Here is a 6,153-nt window from a genome sequence, read left to right on the forward strand (position 1 = left end):
CTGGTGGGCCTGGTCCTTGGCTTTGTGCCCGTCCTGCGTGGGGAGCTTGGCGTAGGGCCCCCAAGCAGCGTTCCAGTCGCCCTGCTCTGCATAGGAGATGGAGCAGCTACAGTGGTGTTGGAGCTGCCCTTGCCGTTCTGCACCGCTGGCCTGGATCAGCCGGGCTGTATCAGAAAAGAGCGGGCACCAACTGGGGTACAGGCATTTCCAGCCACTTCTGCCACCCAGGGGCAGGACCCATGGAAAGTGGGCAAGCGCAGCGGCGGCTGGGTGGGGTCGGGGGAGACAGGGCTAAGGCTATAATCCTGAGCAAAACACTCTAGTCTGCCAGAAGCCTGGAGAGCTCAGGAAGTTGTGCCCCTCCCCAGGGTCAGAGGTGGGGCTGAGGCACTGACTCGGGGCACGGACAGCCATGTGGCAGAGGGGTGCCAAGGCTTAGAGAGGGGAAACTGCTTCTCCCCAGCTGGGAGGAGCCTGTGGAAGTCATGGCCACAGGCAGTGATGAGGTGAAGTGCTGAGCAGCGGTGTGAGCGTGAGGCAGTCATGAGTTCCACGAAGAAGCGAGAGTAACTGTCACTTGGTTGGCCCCAGCTCTGCCCCTGCCCCTTCCCCTCTGAACTAGGATGTTGAGGAATGTGGTCGAGTCCAGCCTGGGCTGTGAGCTGGCCCCAGCTGAGTCGTGCGTGGCCCTGGGACAGCGCATGGCCTTGGAGTGGCTTGTTCTGCAGCCCCTTCTCCCCATGACGGTACCTCCGCAATGGGATCAAGTGGCCTCAGCCGTCCTTGTGACAAGCTAAGCAGAGTGCGCTCCTGCTAGCCGGTGTTTTCTCCAGCTCAAGTCACTGTGGTGGCCCTTTTCTGCACCTTCTGGTTTTACAACTTCCTTTTAAACTGTGGACACCGGAGCCGGATGCAGGATTCTGGTGTCTGTCTCCCCAGAGCCTGAGTACCAGAGAGAACCACCTCTCTGCTGCTGCTCACCGCCCTTCTGCAAATCCGTCCACGGAGCCCTCTTTGGCACAGCAGTGCGCTGTCTGCAGTGACCCCAGCATCTTTCTCTGTTGCTGCTTTCCAGGAGACAGCCCGCACTCGGGCCTGTGGTCTCCCTGCCTTGCTCCGAGGTGTACAATGCTGGCTGTATGAAAATGTTCTGTTTGAATGGGCCCAGCTTACCGAGCAATCCAGACCACACTGGATGGCTGCTGTCCTCATTCCCTGCTCCCCCAATGTGTGTGTCGCATGCAGATTTGATATTTACTTTGACATTGTTGGTGAAGATGTTGGCGTCTTGGGCCTAGTACCGCCCCTTGTGGTGCTGCACTGGCTACACCCCCACGCAGCGAAGAGTCCCCAGGGACGATTGCTTTTGGAGATGTCAGTCCATTCTTAAACCGTTGAACGTGTGCTCTGTTCAGAGTGGATAGAGCTGATTGTCCAGTCAGAATATTATGCAGTACTAAGACAAATGTCGTACAGAAGTCTAAGTATACTGCATTTATGCAATCACCTTTATCAACGAAATCTGTAATCTCATCAAAAAATGAAATCAGGTTTGTTTAACAAGCCCTGTTTTCCCTGAAACCCCGTTGACGGGTCTCAGTGATACGCCAGCCTTCATTAGTTAGCTTGTCCCTTATTTTCCCTGGGACTGATGTCAGGCCAACCAGCCTACAGTTACCCAGGGCATCCCAGCTCTTTCTGCTTCTTTACAAACAGAAATAGTTATTGAACACATCTGCCTTTTCTGCACCCTTACAATACTTCTAGCGTTTCCATCGAGTAGTGGGCCTGGACCATTGCTAGGATTTCTTTTGCTCCTAACATACTTTAAACCTTGTTGTGCTTGGCCCTGCCAGCTAGAGATTTTTCCCTGGTGTTTTTAGCTTCTGTGATCAGTTATCTCCAGGTCATCTTAATCCATCATAATGAGGTCCAGCATTTCCCCGTGCTGGATGTAATGCTTCTTGTGGTAAAAAGTTATCTAAAACCATCATTAGAGTTTTGAAAGTTAACAGCTGGCTGCATGAGATCTCCAGCATGTCTCCTCCAGATTGAAATCCATCAGAGCACCACAACTTGTCTTTCCACACACTATTAGACAGTGTTCGAGGCGTAACTCACCTGCCCCCCTTGCGGGATCACATCTGTTCTCCCTCTCTGAGTCGGGCCCTGCAGCACCAGCCCAGCGGGAAGGCCTGGCTGGCTCGTGCCTGCTGCTGAGCTCAGTGCTATGTGAACTCAGAGGGGCTCAGGCTGAGCGCAGGGCATGGAGTTGGGGGACGCAATAAATGGTGGGACCTGATTGTGCCAGGACCAGGGGTAGCTGCTGTTGTCTTGTGTCACTGAGGACAGAGCTCCAGCAGGGCGAGCTCTCTGCGGTGGCCAGGGTGAGGTGGGGACTGGACCCATCGGGGCCAAGCACGACAGTGATCCTGCCCCGGGCATAGAGCAGTTAACCAAGGCGAACAAACTTGGGTCCATCCCCCCACCCCTCGTCAACACAAGGCTCAGCGCCCTCCCCCTCCCACGCCAGCTGGGATTGTTTGTTGCCGTGACAACATTGTGGCTGCAATAATCGTTGCAGGCAGTATCTGTCCCTGTGTCTGTCTGTCTCTTTTCCCCCCTCGTATTTCTCACTCTCCACCCTGTGTGTGTGCACCTGCCTCTGTCTGTTCTGGCCCCAGATCCATGGGTCGTGCCCCGCACCCCATGTGTTCTTCCCTCCCTCTTTCCCTTCAGTCGCCCAGGGCAGCCCCAGTGCTGGGCACCGTAGGGGATCCCTGCTGACCTGGTGCCAAATGTGTAGTTGTAATGGACCCCACAGGTCCCATCTTGTCCACTCCCTACCCCAATACAGACCCTTCCGGCAGCCCGGGTAGGAGTGTTCCAGTTACCACAGGGGCATCGCCAGTTTGGAGTGTTCCCAGCAATGGGCCCTGCCCCCTTTTCCTGTGGGGGAGGTGGTTTTCCCAGCCAGTCTCTCGGATGGGAAAGGGATCCTGTAGGCCTGTGCAGCTGGGCAGGAATCCCAGGGGCAAGGAAGAAGCTTAGAGTTGGGAGATGCTTCAGTGAATGCTTCAGCCGGCCCCTGCGTGGGTTGCCTGGCCAGGGCTGGTGAGTCCAGAATGGAGGGCAGGCCTGGGGGGCGCAGATCCTTTGGCCATGGCAGGAGGGAGACAGCCACGCATGGAGAGCAAGGACAAACCCAGAGGGCGGGCCCCTCTCCAGGGGTGGGTGTGTGTGTGGGGGACAGGACCAGGCTGCGAAGGGGAGAATACCTGGGCTCCAGCTGCCAGCCCAGCCGAAGTCTGTGCTCAGACCCTCACTTGCAGACTTTGCATATCCCCCTGTGAGGGTGATGAGGCCTTTGAGCTCAGAGATCTACAGAGGAAAGAGCGTGGGTTCTCCCAAGCCATTATCTACCTTGGTGGAATCTAGTCTCACCAACTCCCAGCGCTCAAAAATCATGAACCAGACCTGAGATTACCTTAAAAACCATGGGATTTGGACCATACTGAATGTGGGTTTGTTCTTTGCCTTCTGGCTTTGGATCCTTGAGGCTGCAGTCAAGTCACTTTGTCAAGCCTTTGTCCCCAACAGGAGGCTTAGAAACCAAGAATTTCATGAAATCACCTGAATCCAGGAGCTGGAGCTTGAAGAGAAAAACCAAATATCATAATAAAGCCACAAGAGCTGGTAGCTCTGGTAATCTGAGGAGACCAGACTGGCATCTACTGTCTGGGCTTAGTTTCTGCCTTGCTTAGTGGCCTCTAAGCAAAAGCAACTGGGTGCCCTTTCTACCTAAATCATGCCCCTTGTCCTTCGGAAGCTGCATCTACTGACAGTGCAGATGGCTTAGTTAAATCAGCATGTTCCAAAGGGTGATCGGTGGTTTAAGCTGCTCAGATGCTGGTACCTATCTGGCTGCCCAGCACCAGACAATGCCATTTCCCAGCCATTCCCTAAGGGCCTGTTGCCACCGGTGGGTTTGGAATGAATGTCGTCAGTTTGCCTGTGTCTGGAGGGACATTGTGCAGTGAGCACGTCAGCTGCTGCTGTCATAGATAGTAAGGCCAGTCTGCCCTCCTGCCTGGCACAGCCCAGAGACCCTCCTGCTGCAGGGTTTGCATAAACTCCTCATTTCTGCTTTGAGCCAGTCGGTCTTTGGGAAAGATGGCCTGTCTCCACTCAGAGCCTGCACAGGATGGAGAATGCCCGCGTCTCTGGGTGGGTTGCGTCCCCTCGCTGGTAAAAATCTGCAGCTTATTTCAGGTTTGAATTTCTCCTGCTTCAGCTGCCAGCCTTTGGATCTCGCTCTGCCTTTGTCTGCTCGGGTCAGGTCCTTCCGCTACCACACAGTGCGTGCCCAGGCAGGTACTTACAGGCCTTCATCAAGCCAGCGCCACCTGCTCTTGGACAAAGCTTCTGGAGCCTGTCGCTATAAGGCAGGCTTGCCAGACCCCCAGTCAGCCTTGTGTCTCTTCTGGGAACCCTTTCCAATTGGTCAGTGTCCTTTTTGAAGCGTGGCCAGTGGTATCCAGTAACAGACTGAGGTCACACCACCTGCCTTCTCCTTCTCGGTATTTTCCTGCTCACGTATCTGTGGAGTGTGTTTTCCCCCTTAGCTGCAGCATCACACGGACGGTCCACGTTCAGTTAGTCCCCCCATCTGATAAGTGTCACCTACAGTCTTCGTTCCTAGGTGTGTGAGCTTACAGGTGGTTGTTTGAAAACGTGTTTAGATGAGCCCACCTTACCAAGGTGCCCAGGTCAGTCTGTGTATCTCTCCCCATCATTTACCACTCCACTAATTTTAGTGTCATCTGCAAATGTTATCTGCAGTGCTTTTCTATTTTCTTCCAGCTCATTGAGAGAGAGGATAAATCGCATTAGGCTGAGCACAGATCCCTGTGGGACTGCACTAGAAACACCCCTTTGGACAATGATTCCCCATTAACAGTTTACCTTTTTGAGATCTGTGAAGTATCCAGTTTTTAATCCATTTAAAATGGGCTACATTGACATTGTGTAGTACTCATTGTGTCTGCATGTCATGCAGGGCTAAGTCCTTTCAGACACTAAATATATTAAGTCAGTACAGTTACCTTTAGCAACTAAACTTGTAATCTCTTCCAAAATGAGAAGGTTGTTTAAGACCCTGTTTTCCATCAAATCATGTTGATTGGCATTAATTTTGCTGCCATCATTTAGATCTTTATTGGTTATGTTCCATATCAGCTTTTCCATGATTTAGCCCTGGACTAATGTCATGCTGCCTGGCCTGTGGTCACACACACCATCATCGCATTTGCCCATTTCAAATGTTGGCATAAACTCAGCTCTTTTCTAGTCCTCTGGAACTCCACCATTCCGAGGTTTGTAAACACCAGCATTAATGGTTCACAGAGCTCCGCAGCCAATTCTTTTAATACTATGTGGGTTTAATGACAGGTTTCAGAGTAATAGCCATGTTAGTCTGTATTCGCAAAAAGAAAAGGAGTACTTGTGGCACCTTAGAGACTAACCAATTTATTTGAGCATAAGCTTTCGTGAGCTACAGCTCACTTCATCGGATGCATACTGTGGAAAGTGTAGAAGATCTTTTTATACACACAAAGCATGAAAAAATACCTCCCCCCATCCCACCCTCCTGCTGGTAATAGCTTATCTAAAGTGATCACTCTCCTCACAATGTGTATGATAATCAAGTTGGGCCATTTCCAGCACAAATCCAGGTTTTCTCTCCCCCCCCCCCCCAAACCCACTCTCCTGCTGGTAATAGCTTATCTAAAGTGACCACTCTCCTTACAATGTGTATGATAATCAAGGTGGGCCATTTCCAGCACAAATCCAGGGTTTAACAAGAACGTCTGAGGAACGGGGGCGGGGGGGAGGAAAAAACAAGGGGAAATAGGTTACCTTGCATAATGACTTAGCCACTCCCAGTCTCTATTCAAGCCTAAGTTAATTGTATCCAATTTGCAAATGAATTCCAATTCAGCAGTCTCTCGCTGGAGTCTGGATTTGAAGTTTTTTTGTTGTAATATCGCAACTTTCATGTCTGTAATCGCGTGACCAGAGAGATTGAAGTGTTCTCTGACTGGTTTATGAATGTTATAATTCTTGACATCTGATTTGTGTACATTTATTCTT

This window comes from Natator depressus, chromosome 4 (assembly GCF_965152275.1).
Source record: "Natator depressus isolate rNatDep1 chromosome 4, rNatDep2.hap1, whole genome shotgun sequence".
Taxonomy (NCBI): Eukaryota; Metazoa; Chordata; order Testudines; family Cheloniidae; genus Natator; species Natator depressus.